The sequence below is a fragment of the Cervus elaphus genome, chromosome 9 (genome assembly GCF_910594005.1).
Source record: "Cervus elaphus chromosome 9, mCerEla1.1, whole genome shotgun sequence".
Taxonomy (NCBI): Eukaryota; Metazoa; Chordata; class Mammalia; order Artiodactyla; family Cervidae; genus Cervus; species Cervus elaphus.
Window position 1 is genome coordinate 21,382,003 of NC_057823.1, and position 21,186 is coordinate 21,403,188.

The window sequence follows — 21,186 nt, forward strand, 5'->3', positions numbered from 1 at the left end:
TTCTTCCCCTGGCTGCTCTGGGGCTGCCCAGTCCGTCATACTACCCATGTGGCAAGTCCCAGCTGAGCTGGCTCCTGGCATCCGAGGGTGAGTGAGGGGATGTGGGGGTGGGAGGGTGGTCTTCTCAGGGACGTTATGTACATCATCCTCATGGTGGTCCTGTGATGGGGCCACCGTGCCTCAGTTCAAATTCTGGGTCCACAGGGCCTGATTCCTAATATTAGCTTTCATTTAAACCTTAAAAAAAATAAACTTGTTACTTTGGAATAATTTTAGCTTTACAGAAAAATTGCAAAGGGGCTCTGGACAGTTTCCATGGACCCCTCACCCAGCTTTCCCTGAGTGTTGACATTTTACATCAGCATAGCATTTTTTTCTTTTTAACATTTTGATTTTTTGGCCACAAAGTATGTGGGATCCGGGCTCCCCAACCAAGGATCGAACCCACACCCCGCTGCAGTGGAAAGCAAAGTCTTAACCATTGGACCGCCCAAGGAAGTCCCCAGCACAGCACGTTTGATTCAACCTTGAGAGCACCGTGAGTAGGTTATGACCAACTCAGCTCCGGGTTCCATTGAAATTTCCTCATCATTTCAGCTGCTTATAGTGGAAAGTGTCAAACGCACTCAAGTAGAGAGAATGGAATGATGACTTTTCCCACGTGCACCCATCATTCAGATTCAGTGATGTGTATCTGCTGCCACGCTGTGCTAAGTTTGCGACCCAATAGACCACGGCTTCTCTGTCCATGAGATTTTCTGGGCAAGAATACTGCAGTGAGTTGCTGTGCCTTCCTCCAGGGGATCGTCCCACGTGTACCCATCACTCAGATTCAACGATTGATCTACTCCTGTAGCCATTCTTGTCTCCTCTAATTCTCCTTCCTTGCTATTTTTTAAAAAATATTTTTTTTAACATTTTTATTTATTTTATTTTTGGCTGTGCTGGGTCTTCATTGCTATGCGGGCTTTTCTCTAGTTGTGGAGACCAGGGGATACTCTCTAGCTGAAGTGTGTAGGCTTCTCCTTGCAGTGGCTTCTCTTGCTGCAGAGCTTGGGCTCTAGGGCTCATGGGCTTCAGTAGTTGGCTCACATGGGCTCGGCAGTAGCAGTTACCAGGTGCTAGAGTATAGGCTCAATAATTGTAGCACATGGGCTTACTTGCTTCAAGGCATGTGAGGTCTTCCCAGATCAGGGATCAAACCTCTGTCTACTGCATTGGCAGGTGGATTCTTTACCACTCAGCCACCAGGGAAGCCCCTCCCTTGCTATTTTGATGTAAATTCCAGATGTTTTTTTCACCTACACATATTTCAGTGTGTGTCTCTAAAGCAGTAGTTCTCCACTGTGGTGGGGATGTTGTGTCCCCGGGGACACTGAGCAATGTCTGGGGGCATCTGTGGTCATCATGACTGGGGGCCTCCTGGTATCGAGTGGGTGGGGGCCAAGAATGCTGCTGCATACCTCTTAGCCCCTGGGAGGGTCTCATCCCAGAGAATGATCTGATCTGACTGTCTACAGTGCCGGGAGGAGACACCCTGCTCTACAAGATAAGATCCCTTAAAGCACAACCTCACAGACTCCAGTATCAAGTCCAGTATGAAATGATTCCTCATGCGTGCATGCATGCTAAGTCTCTTCAGTCATGTCCAACTCTTTGAGACCCTATAGATTAGCACAGCAGGCTCTTCTGTCCATGGGATTTCCTAGGCAAGAATACTGGAGTGGGATGTCATTCCCTTCTCCAGGAGATCTTCCTAACCCAGGTCTCTTGTGTCTCCTGCATTGGCAGACAGGTTCTTTACCACTAGCACCACCTTGATGCTATAGTGATTCCTAAATAGCGTTGAATATTCATCCAGGGAGCAAGTGGAAATGTGCACATTTATTATATTATGGTACAATTTTTTAGACTGAAGCAGGACCGAGATAGAAGCTAAAGTCACTGATGGTCTCCTAAGTCTCCTTAATTTTTTATTTATTTTTAAAAATTGGTTCTGTAGCATTTAAAAAGTATTGTATTTATTATTTACTTACTTGGCTGCACTGGGTCTTAGTGGCGGCACTTGGGATCTTGCTTGCATTTTGCGAGATCTTCCTTGCGTCACATGGGATCTTTGATTGAGGCACACAGATTCTCTAGTTGTAGTGTGAGGGCTCCAGAGCTCGTGGGCTTCAGTAACCATGGCACTTGGGCTCAGTTGCTCTGTGGCATACGGCATCTTAGTCCCCCAGCCTGGGATTGAACCTGTGTAGCCGGCATTTGCAAGGCAGATTCTTAACCACTGGACTACCAGAGGTCTGTCCAAAGTCTCTTTTAATCCAGAGCTTCTCCTGCCATCTTTCTCCCTTTAATTTTCCTTGCAGTTTATTTGAGGCCACTGGGTCCTTCATCTTGCAGAGATGCCCCTGATCTGGGTTTTGTCAACTGGGGCATGGCAACCCACTCTAGTATTCTTGCCTAGAGAATCCCATGGACAGAGTAGTCTGGAGGGCTACAGTCTATGGGGTCACAAAGAGTCAGACATGACTGAAGTGACTTAGCACACACACACGTGGTATCATTTTAAGTATGCCTCTGCCTCCTTTAGTTCCTTTTAATTTCTAGTTGGATTCAGAGACCAGCATGATGTGATTTAATTTTATGGTAAATAAATAACTGTTTCTTCAGCTCCCAGTGCAAGCTTTTCTCAGAAACTTGGGTCAATGAAAGGCTGTTCTGGGCAACAAAGAAGGGGTGGATGCTAACTTGGGGCAAGCATGATCAGGAAGATCTGCAAGGGAATGTTGTATAGAATTTCTCAGGGGGCATAGCATATGGGTGATAGTAGGATTTGGACAGAGTAGTCTGGTATTAGTGGCTTCATGAGTGAATATCTGTATTTAGTCAAATGTCTTCTTTTTCACACATATTAGAGTGGCTTTTTTTAAAACTTTTTTTTTTTTTTTTTGCTTGTACTGGGTCTCCGTTGCTATGCTCAGGCTTTCTCTAGTTGTGTTGAGCAGGGGCTACTCTTCATTGCGATGTGTGGGCTTCTCATTGTGGGGGCTTCTCTTGTCGCAGAGCACAGACTCTCGGGCACATGGGCTTCGGTGGTTGTAGCACATGGGCTCAGTGGTTGTGGCACGCAGGCTCTAGAGCATAGGTTCAGCAGTTATGGGACACGGACTTAGTTGTTCTGTGACACGTGGGATCTCCTGGGACCAGGGACTGAACCCATGTCCCCTGCATTGGCGGACAGATTCTCATCCATTGTACCACCAGGGAAGTTCACTGAAGTGTTTCTCATTTGTGTCTTGCTGTCTGCACCTCCCAACCTAGCTGGGAACCTCCAAAGTAGTTCAGAAAAAATGAGTCTGTTCTTGGATGGATGATGGCAAAGGGTGGGCTCTTGGTCATGGCTCTGGTGTGTGAATGTGTGTGGGGTGGGGCGCAGAGAAGTGGGCTGAGGTCCTTGCACAGTATTCCTGGAAGATGGTAAAGACCTCCTACCCAGTGTTCGAGGGGCTTTGCTCCTAGCCCACTGGCCCTAAGGCCACAAATGGAGGCTACAGTATCCAGAGAACACTGCTTCAGTCACTCGGGGTGGCCGTCAAAGTCCAGAGCTGCCAAGAAGGAGCAGGCCTCTCTGTCCAGCAGGCATGGACTGGGATGAGGATGGAGAAGTGGAGACAGGAAGCGATATGTGTGGCAGTCAGGCTTGGAGTTAGCAATGGGATCTGAGACCCCATCAGAGCAGCTTAAGCACAGAGGGCTATTTCTCATGAACTTGAGTAGTCAGTCCAGGGATAACATGGAGGCTCCACAGTGTCCAGGCCCCAGGTTCCTTTTGTCTTATTGTCCCACCTCCTCAGCAAGTGCCCTTTTCCTCATAGAGCACAGTAGCTGCTTGAGCTCTAGCCATCACATCTACATTCCAGTCAATGAGGAAGAGCTTACCCTTTCTCTTTAAGGACACTTCCCAGAAATCCCATACACCAGTTTTGCTCGTACTCCATTGGCCAGAACTCAGTCATATGGCTACACTTGCCTGAAAGGATGCTGGGAAATGTAGTCTATTCTGAATGGTCAATGGTCCAGCTGAAAACCAGGGGTTCTATTACCGTGGAAGAGAGAACAGATGTCAGAGGTGGCCAGCATGCCTGTCACCTGAACACATTTGTGTCCCAAAGAACTACCCAATACATGTTTGTTGAATAAGTGAATGAATGAATGAATCCCCTCACCTCTAAGCTTGAGCCTCCTTCAAGGTCACAGGCACCACAGCAGAGCAGGCACCTCCTGGTTCACCAGACAGTTGACTTTTCTCACGATCATGCCAGCAGAGGGAGTATTCACTAGGGATGAAACCCAGTTCTTACTGAGGCCCTACTGTGCTCCAGGCCCCAAGTCTTATAGCTTCTTTCCACCATTAAACCTCCCTGAGCCTCAGTTTTCCCATCTGTAATATGGGAACCATAACAGTACCTGCCCTGCATGGTTTGCCAACCACATACAGTGCCTCACACCTACTAAGCACTTTGTCAGTATTTGTCAATTGAGTGACCTGCCCGTAACCCAGCTATAAAATCAGGTGATCAGAACTGTGGGGGAATCACAGGCACTGTGTTGACCAAAAGGGAGGTGTGTTCCGTAACCCAGAAAATCTGGGAGGCTTTCTGGAGGCAGTGTCTTCTAGATTCAGAGCAGAAAGGGCAGGAATCAACACCATGAAAAGGAGAAGTAATCCTGGCAGCTGGAACAGCATGGGGAAAGGCCCCAAGCAGCCTAGTTTGGCATCCAGTAGGTGCTTAATAAGTGCACACAGTGCTCCCTGCCCCCAGTCAGGTCCGACATCCTCTGAGAAGGGGCCTCAGCATCATCCCAGCCTCCTCAGTGCCTTAGCAGCCAAGTCTGGGCTCCTCTCCAGCTGCCTCCGGGAAAGTCGGGTGCTGCCAAGGACTGCCAGCTTAGCGAGGCCAGCCTGTGCCAGCCCCATCAAGCCCATCTGATGGCTGATTTAGGGGAGCACCAGCAGAGGCTGCCCCTTGTCCATCCAGGAACTACCCTGGTTGTGTGTGTATAAGGGGTGGTGGTTGTTCAGTCGCTCAGTTGTGTCTGACTCTTTGCGACCCCATTGACTGCAGCACACCAGGCTCCCCTGTCCTTCACTACCTCCCGGAGTTTGCCAAACTCATGTCCGTTGAGTCCGTGGTGCCATCCAACCATCTCATCCTCTGTTGCCCCCTTCTCCTCCTGCCCTAAGTCTTTCCCAGCATCAGGGTCTTTTCTAAGGAGTCAGCTCTTTGCATCAGGTGGCCAAAGTATTAGAGCTTTGGCTTCAGCATCAGTCCTTCCAATGAGTATTCAGGGTTGATTTCCTTTAGGATGGACTGGTTTGATCTCCTTACAGTCCAAGGGACTCTCAAGAATCTTCCTCCAGCACCACAGTTCAAAAGCATCAATTATTTTGGGGAACGTGGCCAAATGGGGAAACTGAGGCTCAGAGGATGGACACCTCAGGGATGGGGGTGGACTTAGGGAAAGGGTAGCCGCCTGCACGACTTCAGAGCGCACACAGCATGGTGGATGCTGGGCCATGCTCTTTTCTGCCCTGACTCCTGGCATCCAGAGCCAGGTTCCTGTGCATACCCCCATTTCCCAGAGGAAGAGACTGAGTCCAAGAAAGAGGACGTGGCCTGCTCAGGGCCACACTCCTGGACTCTGACTGAGCCAGCAGTGACAGGAAGCATACTTCTGCACCCGAGACAGTCCTCTCCACTTGTGTGTTTTATTTTTTAAAATATTTCTTATTTTTATTTATCTAGCTGCCTCAGGTCTTAGTTTGTGGCAGGCAGGATCTTTAGTTGTGGCATGTGGGATATACTTCCCTGACCAGGGATTGAACCCAAGCCCCCTGCAGTGGGAGTGTGGAATCTTAGCCACTGCACCACCAGGGAAGTCTCAGCCCTCTCTTTTATATGGCTCTAACTTTGAATTCTGAATTCCACTGGCCACCGCCTCCCCATGTGTGGAAATCAGCTCCAGCTCTCTTGTCTGTACAACAATTTGTGCTGCCACCTACTTGTTCAAGCCTATTCTGGGCACACTAGATGCAGCAGTGACCCAGACAGACCCAGTCCCCACCTGCCTGGGACTCCCAGTCTAGTGGGAGGGGTGGGCCATGACAATGCATTGGCAGGGTGATCAGGGCTCTGAACGGGGAGACACTGGTGCTGTGAGGGGCCACAGGGGCACTTGACCTAGCCTGGAGGGTCAGAGAAGGCTTTTCTGGCAGAGGGCATCTACCTCAAGACCTGAAGGAGAGAATGGAAGCAATTGGGCTGGGGTGGGAAGAGTGTTCCAGGAGGAGGGAACAGCACATGCAGACTCAGAGTCCTACAAGGCACACAGGCTCTCAACCTTATTGGACATACGTGCGTGCATGCTAAGTCATTTCAGCCATGTCCAACTCTTTGCAACCCTATGGACCATAGCCTGCCAGGCTCCTCTGTCCATGGGATTCTCCAGGCAAGAATACTGGAGTGGGTTGCCATGCCCCCATCAAGGGTGTCTTCCCAACCTAGGGATCCAATCCACGTCTCTTACATCTCCTGCATTGGTAGGCAGGTTCTTCAACACTAACATCACCTGGGAAGCCCTATTGGACACATACCCCTCCTCGATATGCATATGCATTTTTAAACAAAGTTGTTTTTTTTTTTAATTATTATTTGTCACATGGCACAGTATATGGGGTCTTGGTTCCCTGACCAGGAATTGAACATGTGCCCCCTGCAGTGAAAATGTAGAGTCTTCACCACTGGATTGCCAAGGAAGTCTCTGCATATGCATTTTTAGTAATGACAAGTGAATGACACTTCAAGTCCATACCAAAGCTCTCTTCTGCAGCCTGAAAATGCTTGGGCTCAACTATTCTAGAAAGACAAATGGAATTAGCTCCTATTTTACTCAATCCTGGGGCTTCCCTGGTGGCTCAGCTGTAAAGAACCTGCCTGCCAGTGCAGGAGACATAAGAGACTCAATCCCTGGGTTGGGAAGATCTCTTGGAAGAGGGCAAGGTAATCCACCCTAGTAGTCTTGCCTGGAGAATCCCATGGACAGAGGAGCCTGGGAGGCTGCAGTCCATAGGGTTGCACAGAGTCAGACATGACTGAAGTGACTTAGCACCCATGCACGCATATTCAATCCTATTTTCCAGATGAGAAAACTGAGGCCCAGAGAGGTTAAAGCGACTTGCCTAAAGGCAAACAGCTCAGAAGGAACGAAGCTGGGTAAATGGTGAGATGAGAAGGCAGAGTGATTCCCCCCACTCCCAGGCCAGGTTGATTAGGACATCCCTCACCCCTGGCTCTAACCCAGCTCCTCCTCCCAGCCTCTTTTGGTGGGTGCCAAACCACTCCAGGGTGGCCTGAGGTCAGTGTGTCCTTCACCTCCTCTATTCTGCACCCTCTGCTCCTAATGATACAACCAGTGAGGAGCAGATTCCAGGGAACTGTTACTGCCACTCCCAGCAGCCTCTGGAGGCAGCTGCAAAATCATGGAAGCTACAAGGAGGCTGCCCGCCAAGATCTCAGCCCGGATGGCATCTGGAAAGGGGGGCGACAAGACTCTGACTCATCCCCTGACCCTCCTTTCTTCCTCCTCTGTCTCCGCCTCCACCCCATGCCCTGTCCCCTTCCTAGCCCACCCCTCACAGCCTCCCAGCCAGGCCCAGGAGGGGAGGAGGCTTTTAGGAACAGATGGCTGCCTTCCTCGCCCAGCGCTCTGCCAGTTAATTAACGCCGCCTGTAATTAAACTTCCCACAAATTAGCTGTCAGCTACGCTAAAGGGAACCGTCCCTCTCAAATGCCACCTTGACTTGCTGAATTGTGAGCCTTGTAGACAAAATAATTAAAGGCAGAGAGAGGCAACCAAAATTTAGAGGCTTTTTTTTTTCCTTTTCTAAATCTCTATCGGTGTCTATGGCCAAACGCTCCCATCTGAGACCTGGGAATACAACCAGGCTGTTTTCTGAGGTACCATGTATTAACACCTTTCATTGTGAAGGAAATTTTATTGAGCATCTATTGCATGCCACATTACTTTGCTGACAAAGGTCTGTATAGTCAAAGCTATGGTTTTTCCAGTAGTCATGTACAGATGTGAAGAGTTGGACCATAAAGAAAGCTGAGCATTGAAGAATTTTTGCTTTCAGATTGTGGTGCTGGAGAAGAAACTCTTGAGGGTCCTTTGGACTGCAAGGAGATCAAACCAGCCAATCCTAAAGGAAATCAACTCTGTATATTCATTGGAAGGACTGATGCTGAAGCTGAAGAACCAATACTTTGGCCACCTGATGTGAAGAGCCAACTCATCGGAAAAGACCCTGATACTGGAAAAGATTGAGGGCAAGAGAAGGGGACGACAGAGGAAGAGATGGTTAGATGGCAACTCCGACTCAACAGACAGGAGTTTGAGCAAACTCTGGGAGATGGTGAAGGACAGGGAAGCCTGGTGTGCAGCAGTCCATGGGGTTGCAAAGAGTCAGACACGACTGAGAGACTGAAGAACAACAATTGCATGCCAGAAACTGTGCGAGGAGGTCGTGTGCAGTCACTGCTTTCTTGGAACTCACATCCTTGACATTTTTTTTTTTTTTTGGCTGTGCTGCGTAGTATGCTGGATCTTAGTTCACCAACAAAGGATCCCCTGCACTGGGAGTGTGGAGCCTTATCCACTGGACCGCCAGAGAAGTCTCTTAAGATACATTTTTAAAAGCAAAGGAAATATATGATGTTATTACAGCTGGGGGAAGTGCATTCAGGGAGAGGGCACAGCCAGTGCAAAGGCCCTGAGGCTGGACCACTCTTGATGGGGACTGGACCAGGAGGAGCCAGAGGAGGGGGCGGGAGTGGGACAATTTGGTATCCATGGTGCAGGCACAGATGACAGGATTGGCTGACACCCGTAGTTCCCCCTAATCTACAGCTTTGCTTTCTGTTGTTTCAGTGACCTGCTGTCAAACCCAGGTCCAACACTATTAAATGGAAAGTTCCAGAAGTCAACAATTCATAAGTTTCAAATTACTGCCGTTCTGAGCAGTGTGGTGAAATCTTGGACAGTTCGACTCTGTCCCACCCCGGGCTTTTAAAAAATATTTATTTATTGGGCTGCAGCAGGTCTTCATTTCAGTATTCAGGATCTTTTAGCTGTGACATGTGGGATCTCGTTCCCTGACCAGGGATCGAACCCACACCCCCTGCATTGGAAGCGCAGGGCCTTAGCCCATGGGCAACCAGGTAGGCCCCCACGCAGGGCCTGAATCATTCCTTTGTTTAGTGTCTCTTGCCCGCACGTGGTTTAGTAGGTGTCTCAGCGATCAGGTCGACTGCCGCCTTACTGCAGGGCTTCATTGTGAAAGTGAAGTTGCTCAGTCGTTTCCGACTCTTTGCGACCCCGTGGACTGTAGCCCGCCAGGCTCCTCCGTCCAAGGGATTCTCCAGGCAAGAATACTGGAGTGGGTTGCCCTTTCCTTCTCCAGGGGATCTTCCCGAACCAGGGATCCAGCCCGGGGCTCCTGCATTGCAGGCGATGCTTTACCCTCTGAACCACCACTTCACAGTGGCTGCAAAGTACAAGTCTAGTGATGCCGGCAACTTGCTCATTCTCTAACTGTGCCTGATTTATCAATAGCCAATATTTTGTAATAACTGTGAGTGGAGTGTAACCTTTAAAAATTGTATTAAAAAAGCTTTATCACAGGTATATTGTTGTTGTTTGTTTAGTCGCTAAGTCATGTCTGACTCTTTTGCGACCTTGTGGGTTGTAGCCGGCCAGGCTCCTCTATCCATGGGATTTCCCAGGCAAGAATACTGGAGTGGATTGCCATTTCCTTCTCCAAGACATCTTCCCAACCCAGGGATTGAACCCGGGTCTCCTGCATTGGTTCTTTACCACGGAGCTACCAGGAAAGCCCCATAGGTATAGGAAATAACATAATAAGGTTTGGTACTATCTGAGGTTCAAGGCATCCACTGAGGGTCTTGGAGTGTTTCCCCTTGGATATGTGTGGATGATTTGTATACCTTATAGAAGTGGAGGGTAAGAGAAAGGGAAATAAAAGAGCAGCGAACTCCCAGATCTTTGACCTGGAAGCTGATCCACAAAGATGTCAGATTTGCATAGAGTGAAACCTTTTCCAAAAAAAAAAAAAATCTTCATCCTCAAACCAGTTGCCAAGACCCAGGGAGCCAATGCTAGAGATGTAACAGATGCGAGTTCGATCCCTGGGTCAGGAAGACCCCCTGGAGGAGGGCACGGCAACCCACTCCAGTATTCTTGCCTGGAGAATCCCACGGGCAGAGGAGACTGCGGGCTACAGTCCGTGGGATCGCCAGGAGTTGGACACGACTGAAGTCACTTAGTCACACACAAGGAGTGGGGGTGAGTGGAGTGAGCCAGAGCCTCTGCACTCCTGGGCAGAGGGGTCTCCTCAGCATTCAGGTTGGGGGTGAATGGTGTGCTCGCCTGTCAGGACATAATCAGATTCTGACACCTGCAGAGTTGAGCCTCCAGGAGAACCCAGGGGAGACCAGCAATGTGCCCTCTGGACGCCCTTGGGCTGCAGAGGCTCAAGCCCCAGCATCCTGGGGTCAGAGGATGGTATGGGCGCCTCCCCAGGCAGGCAGGAAAGCCGGCATGAACCCCTGTGTTCCTGCCCCTCCTAGGATATTTTGCAGGCCCATAGGACAGTGCTCAGGCCCTTGAAGCATCTCAGGGCCTTTGCACAAGCTGTGCTTTCTGCTTTCAGATGGAAATACCCTGTCCTCCCTCCACTACCACCCCTTTCTTCCCTTTTAGGTATCACCTCCTTGATGGCTTACCAGTAAAGAATCTGCCTACAGTGCAGGAGAGACAGGAGATATGGGTTTGATCCCTGGGTCGGGAAGATTCCATGGAGGAGGAAATGGCAATCCACTCCAGTATTTTTGCCTGGGAAATCCCATGGACGGAGAAGCCTGGCGGGCTATCGTCCATGTTGTTGCAAAGAGTCGGACATAACAGACTGAGCATGCATGCACACGCTCAGCATATGTGAATAACACCCTCCAGGCAGCCTGTTCTCCCCTCCCAATCGAACACAGTAGCAATGGGAAGAAAACACATACAATAAATGGGATAAATAAAGCTTAGTAAAAACCAAAGTCTATTAACCTTTTTTCCTTAATGGTCCACATCTTGCAGCATTTCTTGCAGTTCTTATTTCCCCGAGCAGGGATCAAACCTGTGCCCCCTGCAGTGGAGTTCTAACCACTGGACCACCAGGGAATTCCCAAAGGCTATTAACTCTTGATTCTCAATGAGTTTTAGCGTCATCCCAGTGGAAAGTTTCTATTTTGGGTGTTTTTAGGTGATGGAATTGTAGGAGAGGGAGTGTGGGCCTGTGGGGGGTGTTTGTCGATTGCTTTTACCTGCCAGGAGCATGGAAGCAGCGTGTGTGGTGATCGGGAGCCCAGGGTGCCACAGGGCTTGGTTCAAATCCCAGTTCTACCCACTTTGGAACTCTGGGAGGGGAGCAGGGGTCATCACCTTTCTGTACCTCAGTTTTCCCATCTCTAAAATGGGAATGATAGTGGTCTACTCTGTGATGCTGCTGGGGGAGAGGATTAAATAACTTTGGTTGTTATATTTAATAGCTACAAAGCGTTTGGAATGTCACCAGGCCACAGCAAGGTGTCACTAGCTTTTTTTAAATTTAAGTTTTATTTTATATTGGGTGTATAGTTGATTTATACAATGTTATCTTAGTTTCAGGTGTTCAGCTAAGTGATTCAGTTATACATATACATATATCCATTTACAACTTTTATTTATTTTTAAACTTATTTGGCTCTGCTGAGTCTTGGTTGCACGAGGGATCTTTAGGTGTGGCATGCAAACTCTTAGTTGTGGCATGTGGGGATCTAATTCCCTGACCAGGGATCGAACCTGGGCCCCCTGCATTGAGAGTGCAGAGTCTTAACCACTGGACCACCAGGGAAGTCCCTCTAGTTGTGTTTTAAACAAATTTAATTTTTATTTTATGTTGGAGTGTAGTTGATTTACAACGTTCGTTTCTGGTAAACAGCAGAGTGATTCAGTTACACCTATACACATATTCATTCTTTTTCAGATTCTTTTCCCATATAGGTTATGAAGTCACTAGCTCTTTGTTCAATATTTAAAATAATAATGAAATAAACTGGAGAAGGCTCAGGAGAAATAAGATTATGGGCACCCTCATCTCTGAGAAAATTATTACTGGCAAAGATGTTCACTTTAAGGCACATGGGTAGGACTTCAAAACAAAGCAGAAAGCTCAGAAAACAAGAAAAAAAAGTGAGATCTTTCGCGCTCCTACCCTCCCCACTCTTTGTAAATTAAAGACACATTCCGCGGGAGCTTTCTAAGGTGATGGATATACATCTGTTCCATTGAGGTGGCAGTTGCACAGGTGTCTGTATTTGTTAAAACTCATAGAACTGTAGGCTTAATTGATCCCTCAATAAAGACACCAAAAATATGAATGCCCCGTACATGGGCTTGTGGGTGTTTCCTCTGCCTCTGGTAGGAATGCAAAATGGCCCAGCCAGCCTGGAAAACTGGCAGTTTGTTAAAAAGTTACACACGCACCTGCCATATGACCCAGACACCCTACTCCTGGGTGTTTACCCAAGAGAAATCAAAAGCATGTGTCCACAGGAAGACGTGTGTCACAATGATCACAGCAGTTTTATTTGAAACTGCCAAACACAGGAAAGAACCCCGGTGCCCGTGAGTTTGTAGATAAACAAACTTCGGTCCAACCATACACTGGAATAAGACAGCAGTGAAAAGGAATGAACTTGACACAGGGAAGATCTTGGATGCACCTCAAAAGTATTATGCAGTGAAAGAAGCCAGATTCCAAAGACTGTGTCCTGTACAATTCTATTTATAGCAATGTTAAAGACAGGCAAAGTAAACTGTGATGATGGAGAGCAGAAAGTTACCTGGGGGGAGGAGGGCATCCAATGGGAGCGGCCCCCTAACCCAAGCCTTCCAGGTGCTGGAGTGTTAATGAAGCATTTTTAAAATAATTTTATTTATTTATTTGTTTTCAGATGTGCTGGGTCTTCCTTGCTGTGCAGGTTCCTCTCTAGTTGCATTGCAAAGGCTTCTCATTGTGGTGGCTTCTCTTGTTACGGAGCACGGGCTCCAGGGCACTCGGGCTTCAGTAGTTGTGGCAAGTGGGGTCAGTGGTTGCAGCTCCTGGGCTCCAGAGCGCAAGGTCAATAATTGAGGCACACAAGCTTAGTTGCTTCTCGACATGTGGGATCTTCCTGGCCCAGGGATCGAACCCGTGGCAGGTGGATTCTTTACCACTGAGCCACCAAGGAAGACCTGGAATGTTCTATATAGGGTCAGAACTAGGATAATCTGAAGGAGGCACAGTCCTGAGCGACAAAATTCAAGGGAGCATTATAAAAGTTAGCACTCCAGGGAAATAACATTTGACTGCAATATTTGGAAAAAACCAAAATTAAAGCCCTCCAAAATCTAGAATGAGCAAAATATCAAAATTTCAAATAAAGACAAAATTTGACCTTGCATTTGTTAGACTCACCTCCACTGCGATCTCCCTAACCCAGCCCCTGGTTCTGTCTCTTTTCTCTGACCACTGGCATCTATGGGGGAGGCCGGGTGGTGGTGAATCTACACTTGGGCCAAAATGCATCCGGCTATCCAGCTAAGATTTGCGTTTTCCATCTCAAAAGGAAAGTTAAAAAAGAGACACGGGCAGAAGAAACAACCTTATCTAGTCTCTAGAACGCTCACAATTAAAAAAAAAAAAAAAGCCTATTAGAATGGTTCCGGGAGGGGAGGGGAGGGGAGGGGGATTGAGGAGGGAGTACATAAAACAAGAACCAGTGGTCAGAGCAGGGGCGCAGTGGAATAAATGTTTGTTGAATGAATACACAGTGAACAGGAAGGCACGGCCCCCAACGCGCCCGAGCTCCCAGTAAATAAACAAGTGAACAAGATAATTAAGAGGGGAGGCCCCCCTGCCTCCCCCTCGCTGCCTCTGCCATCCCTGCCCGACTTGGCAGCGCTGACAGTACAGCCTGGCTTGCCAGGAAACCGCCAGCCCCTGCCTACTCTTTCTGCCATCAGGCTGCTGCCGCATGGGCTAGAGGGGGAAGGAGTGGGGGCTCTCCGGTGGTCGGTCCCCAGTCTCCGTTATTATGTGAGCCCAAGGGGGGAGGGACCTGGGAACGATTTCAACCGTGCAGTATCCCCAGTGGGTCCCAGACTGGCATACAGTGGGCGCTCAATTAATGTGCAGTTGTCCTGAGAGGTCAATCAAAGCCCTGGGGTCTTTTGATTGCTGGGGGCTGGGCGCGGGTCTTCTATCTTTCCTGCGCAGACCCGAGGATTAGGCGCCCCTGGAAGCAGAGGGAGGGGGGCAGGGGTCGCTAAGTCCAGCCTTCCTCTTCTCACTAGGGCTTGAGCCCAGGGAGGGGGAGGGGCAACTGGAGGGGTCCCACAGTCAGGAGGGGAGAGCAGGTGCTCGGAGGCTCCAAGGACCGGCCCGCCGTGCCTCACAAGGTCTGAGTTTTCTTGGGAGCAGGACAAGAGCACGGCCTCCAGGCTGGCCAATGGGAACGCGAAAGGAACGCATTACCTCATCAGGAAGCGCGGCCATTGGCTGGGGGCTCCTGTGGGCGGGAGTCGGGAGCAAGCTCTTGGGGGACCGGGATGCGGTTGCTGGGGCCCGCGGGGAGGGTCTCGATGGAGGAGAAAAGAGAAAGGGGGACAGGGGAGAGGAGAGGAGGGCGGGTAGGGAGCGCATGGAAGAGGAATTTGGAGTGTCTGTGTGGCTGCGAGTGGGTCTTTATAATAAGCGTGCAGCCCTCCAAGTCGCTCCCCCACGCGGGTCCCCTTGCTTGGACATCCTCAGCTTATTTTAGGGGGAAGGCGAAAGGGGAAAGAGAGGGTTCCCCCACCTGTATATTAGAAGCCTCTCCCCAGGTTAGGAGCCCTCTCCCTCATACACACACACAGACACACACACACACACACACACAGACACACAGACACACACACACACACACACAGACACACAGACACACACACACACACACACACACACAGTGTCCCCAGGGCTGCGTGGACAGACTCCACCCCCACCCCGTCAAACAGGCCCGCAACTTGCTCCTCTGTACCTGAGACAAACAGCCCTGCAGGTTTCAGGTTGAATTTCTCTGAGCCTCAGTTTCCCCCTGTGTGAAATGGGGGTCCATAAAAGTCCCCGCATCTGGGGAGATGCTGCAAAGATCCATTCAGTCAGCCAACAAGCACATATTCAGCATTACCTGTGTACCGGGGCCTGCACTAGGTTCCAGGGAGACAGGAGGGACTGAGGCAAGCCTGGGCCCAGCTACCTGGACCTTAAGGTCTGAAGAGGAAAATGAACGTAAACAGAAGAACATCCATTTCAGAGGACCACAATGCTGTGAGGAAAGTAAAACAAAGGGGGGAAAGTGGAAGGAGAGTGAGCTGGATGTTCTTTTAGACCAAAATGAAGGAAGGCAGGATTTCCCTGGTGGTCCAGTGTTTAAGAGCGGTGGGCTTCCCGGTGGCACTAGTGGTTAAAAAACCTGCCTGTCAATGCAGGAGACACAAGAGACTAGGGTTGGATCCCTGGATTGGAATCCCAACTCCAGTATTCATGCCTGGAGAATCCCATGGACAGAGGAGCCTGGCAGGCTACAGTCCATGGGGTTGCAAAGAGTCGGACATGACTGAAGGGACTTGGCATGCACCAGTGTTTAAGAATCCACTTGCCAATGCAGGGGACATGGGTTCAATCCCTGGCCTGGGTAGATTCCACGCGCCTTGAGGCAATTAATCCCCTGCACTACAGCTGCGGAGCCTGTGCTCTAGAGCCTGCAGGCCGCAACAGCTGAGTCCTCAGGCCACAACTACTGAAGCCCGTGTGCCCTAGGGCCTGTGCCCCGCAACAAGAGAAGCCACCGCAATGAGAAGACCGCACACAGCAACTAGAGAGTAGCCCCTGTGTGTAACAGTGAAGACCCAGCACAGCCCAAAATAAATAGACAAATTTTTTTTTTTAAAGAAGGCTTGCTTAAGGAGGTGATGTTTAGATAGAATAGAAAGAAGCTATCAGAAGATGAGGGGAGGGAGTTCTCTGGTGCTCCAGTGGTTAGGACTTGGCGCTTTCACTGCCGTGGCCTGGGTTCAGTCCCTGGTCAGGGCAACTAATCCTGTAAGCCACATGATGCGGCCACAAAAAAAAAAAAAAAAAAATATGGGGGAATAGCATTTTTGGCAGAGGGAATAGCCAGTGCAAAGGTCCTGGGACAACAACCATGCATGGCATATGGGAGGAATAGTGAAGAGGCTCAGGTGACTGGACAGAGCGAGCGAAGGGGAGAGGGAGAAGGGGAGGGGCAGGTCATACAGGGCCTTGTGGGCTACCAGAGGACTTGGATTTTTACCCTAAGGAAGGTGGGAGCCCTGGAGAGCTGTGGGCAGAGGAGAAGTGGGACCTGACTCAGGTGCTCACAGGTGCCGTCTGGCTGCTTTGGTAAGGACAGGCCGTGGGGGACCACAGCGGGAGCTGTGGGTCCTGGAAGGAGGGGACTATGCTGATCCCAGTGAGTGATGATGGAGGCAGACCAGGGATAGAGTGAGAAGTGGATGAGTTTGAGGTATATTTTGAAGCCCACAGATTTCATTCCAGAAGCGCTAAGTTTGCGGGAGGTGGAGTTTTGGTTCCTGCATACCACTTGGCCCTCTGCAGGCACTCTGAGCAGGAGTGGTGACTTGTAGCAGGGTGATTCGGTGGCCTTTTCCTCCTCCACGCCTGTCAGACCTCCACTCTTCAGGCCAAGTGAGTGACTGAGTCACCCCTGGCTAAGCGTAGCAAGGCAGGGTGGGGTGGGGAGAGGAGGTATTTACTGGGTGCTGACTCAAGCCTCCCATCTAGGCGTTTTTGACTCATCCACCGCCCCCACCACTGTGTGTCCACGTGTGGCCCCAAGTGAGATTAGTTACAAATCGAACCCCTCTCTGCAGGGCCCTCCTACTGAGGCAGGAGGTAGATGGGCCTCCCCAGGGTAAAGCAATTGGAGGTTCAATCCAATGGACTGAAACGAGAATAACTCATATGGTCAACCCACTGACCAAGACGAGAATAGCAGGACAATTAAGGCAAGGAGGCTGGGCCCTGCCCAGACCTCATACTGCTCATTCTCGAAGTCAGGAGACTTCCCTGACCACACATGCACAGAAAGGCTCCTTGGAGGCCAAAGGGGAGTTATGTCAAATGTCCTTTGACACTCCAAGCCTTTGTGGTAGAATCCATCTTGGCTAAGAGATGAGTGAATACACATGGGAGGATCCTGAGATACACCAAGTATGGGCTGTGAACCAGGCAAATCAGAATGACTGGCCAAATGAAACCCAGAAGAAATGCCCCATAAAAGTAATTTTTCAAACCACTGTGAGGGCGCGACTCAGTGACTCTCTCCCTGAGTTTACCCGTGTGTCTATGCACATGTACTGTATTCGTTTTCCTCTTCAGTTCAGTTCAGTTCAGTCGCTGAGTCATGTTCAACTCTTTGCAACCCCATGGACTGCAGCATTCTAGGCTTCCCTGTCCATCACCAACTCCCGGAGCTTACTCAAACTCATGTCCATCGAGTCGGTGATGCCATCCAGCCATCTCATCCTCTGTCGTCCCCTTCTCTTCCCACCTTCAATCTTTCCCAGCATCAGGGTCTTCTTCACATCAGGCGGCCAAAGTATTGGAGTTTCAGCTTCAGCATCAGTCCTTCCAATGAATATTCAGGACTGGTTTCCTTTAGGATTGACTTATTTGATCTCCTTACTGTCTAAGGGAGTCTCAAAAGTCTTCTCCAACACCACAGGTCAAAAGCCTCGGCCTGAAGCCAAAATCCCCCACATCCCAGCGCCACTAGTGGAGGCTTATCTCACACACCTCAGGGTCAGGAAGCTCACTTTCTTTGTTCGAGTAAAAGATGTTATGAAAGTGAAAGTCTTAGTCTCTCAGTCGTTTCCAACTCTTTGTGACCCCCATGGACTGTAGCCCACCAGGCTCCTCGTCCCTGGGACAGGCAAGAATGCTCTCCATTCTCCAGGCAAGAGTACTGCAGTGGGTTGCCATTCCCTTCCCCAGGGAAATCTGCCTGACCCAGGGATCGAACCTGAGGCTTTTGCATTGCAGACAGATTCTTTACCATCTGAGCCAGCAGGGACGCCCAAAGATGTTATGATTGATGCCCAAATCTGCCTCCATAGACAAAGATATCTTTTTAAAATTATAAATCTGGAGAATTCCCTGGTGGTCCGGTGGTTAGGACTCAGCACTTTAACTGCCATGGGCTCTGGTTTGATCCCTGGGGTCAGGGAACTAAGATCCCTCAAACAGTGCAGTGTGGCCAGAAAAAATATAAGTAAATATATATAGTATAGTTTATATAAATAAGTGAATATATAGTATAATTTATATATAATAGAAATCTGAACTTTGTCCATCTACCGCAGGTCCTCAGTGGCTCCCCATTACCCTCCAAACCATAAAATCTCAATATTTTTATTTTTTAAGTTTTTTCCTTGTGACTGGAGTATGCTATGAATTTTATTACCACATTATCAGCAAGCCTTCTAGATAAATCAGTTGCTTTTGTCCAGTTAAAATCTTAGCTAATATTGATATTTTCATTGTATGATATTTCATTGTGCAGAACTCTGAACCAGTAGTTTTCAAACTGCAGGTAAATTTGTTTGGGAAAAAAAATAGAATAAAGTAGAACAGAAATCAGTATTTAAGAAAAAATTCTTTTGAGGTACAGTTGATGTACAATATTATATGTTACAGGTGGACCATATAGTGATTCACAAAGGTTGTACTCCATTTATAGTTATGGCTATATTCCCAGTGTTGTACAATACGTCCTTGTAGTTTATTTAGTTAATTTTTTTTTAATTTAAGTAATTAATTGTGACCGCACTGGATCTTCATTGCTGAGTGCCAGCTTTCTCTGTGGCAAGCAGGGGCTTCTGTCTAGCTGTGGCATGCAAGCTCCTCATTGTGGTGGCTTCTCGTTGCAGAGCGTGGACTCTAGGGTGCATTGGCTTCAGTAGTTGTCACGCAGGGGTTTAGTTGCTCTGAGGCACGTGGGATCTTCCCAAAGCAGAGGTCAAACCCATGCCCCTTATGTTGGCAGGCAGATTCTTAACCCCTGGGTCATCCGGGAAGCTCTCCTTGTAGTTTATTTTATATGTGATAGTTTTTATTCCTTCATTCCCCACCTCTATACCCTCCCTCCCCCACTTTCCTCTCCCTCAGCATGTTTTATAAGGTCCTGTTGTGGCCTGGTCTCTGCTTACCCCTCCCAGTCACACTCAACGTTGCCCACATATTTCCTTCTTAACCTTTGCACAAGCTGTTCTCTCTACTCGGAAGGACCTTCTCCCTTCCTTTTTATGCTTGCTGGGCTCATTATACACACTTAAGCCCTGTTTTAGAGAAGGAAATGGCAACCCACTCCTGTATTCTTGCTTGGGAAATCCCATGGACAGAGGAGCCTGGCAGGTTACAGTCCATGGGGTCATGAAGAGTCAGACAGGACTAAGCGGCTGAATAACACTAGCCCCCCATCAGCCCACCTAGGGTGAGTTAAAAAAAATCACCTGATCCTTTTGGATACAGTGTATCTCCCCTGACCCAGCCTTGCAGATTAGAATTCCTGCTCACCAGCCAGTCCCTGACTCCAGGCCAGCTGATAGCTGTTGCAAGGCTGTGAACTTCACCAGCCAAGACGTTTGAGGAAGTTTTGTTCTCCCCAGAACCACCCATCAGGCTCTCTCTAAGGGCATCATTAGTTTAAAACCTTCTCCTCGGATCTGCTCCCGACAGGCCACCCCCTAGCTGTCACAGCCTGAGTCCCTTTGAAGAGTGATTGACTAACAGCCATTAGATTAATGGGAGGGGTGCAGCATTTCCATTTCTGCAGCATCTACAAACTAAATGTTCCCATGTAATTACAATTAAGGACATGTTCGTGTGTGACAGCTCCTGGCTTCCTGGCTTCCCTGCCCCTCTTGGGTCGTTTGCCTGTTTCCACCTCCTTTTTTCCCCCCTCTGCTTTGACTTTCTTTCATTTTTTTCCCCTTCTCCCTTTCTCTCTTTTTTTCTTGATGTCTGTCTCTCTCCATCTCTCCCCTCTGCCTATCTCTGTCTCAGTTTCTGTTTCCATCTCTTTCTGTCTTCATTTATCTTGCTGTCTGACTCTGTCTTTGCCGATCTCTCAATCTTTCTCCCTGTGTCCAATGAACCATTTATAGTGTACTAGTCTTTTATTTATTTATTTATTTTTGCCCTTACTGCACAATGTAGGGGATCTTAGTTCCCTGACCAGGGTTCGAACCTGTGACCCCTACAGTGGAAGCACAGTTTCTTAATCACTGGACCACCAGGGAAGTCCCACAGTATACTAACTAGTCTTAGGTGTGTGGCCTGTGGCATCAATATATGGGTATAAACTTATGTAGCCACCATAAGATCAAATTTAGAATATTCTAATCCTCAGAAGCCCACATTTTTGCCTCCTCAACGGTAATTGTATTTTATCTTTTTCTTTCAATTTTCCTCCTCTGATCCTGAGATCAGCATACCCTTTACATCTCCCACCCTCTTCAATAGCCCTTCCAGCGCAGGGCCAGGCCAGGGGCTGTGTCTGAAATTCTAAGAGACCTCCCAGGGTTGAAGTGGCCTTTCCAAGGAGCCAAGTACAAGGCCCCCAGTGGACAGGCCAGAACCCAAGAGAGGAGGTCCCTATGTGGCCAGGGCACATGGTCCAAAAACTTTGGATTCTGATTCAAAGATCAGATTACTGCTGAGCAGGCTCTTAGGAAGACAAAGGTCCTCCCGGGGGGCGGTGGAGGGGGTGGTGTCCCAGCACCCTTTGACTGAACCTACACATGATCCTTCTAGCACAGCAGACCTTGAATGACCCAGAGGGGCCTTCTCTTCTTCCTCCTCCTGGACAGATGGCAAGACTTAGACCCCATGTGGCTGCTTCTCCAAGGTCTGAAGGTGAGCCTGGACCCAACTGGGTTAGGACCCAGGCCTC

The 21,186-nt window shown here is 49.0% G+C and overlaps 1 non-coding gene across 1 annotated transcript; it reads right to left on the bottom strand.

Annotated features, from left to right (window-relative positions):
• Positions 1 to 11,950: 11,950 nt before the first annotated feature.
• TRNAE-CUC lies at positions 11,951 to 12,023 on the bottom strand. Its single transcript has one exon. It is a non-coding gene; the product is annotated as a tRNA-Glu (tRNA).
• Positions 12,024 to 21,186: the final 9,163 nt, after the last annotated feature.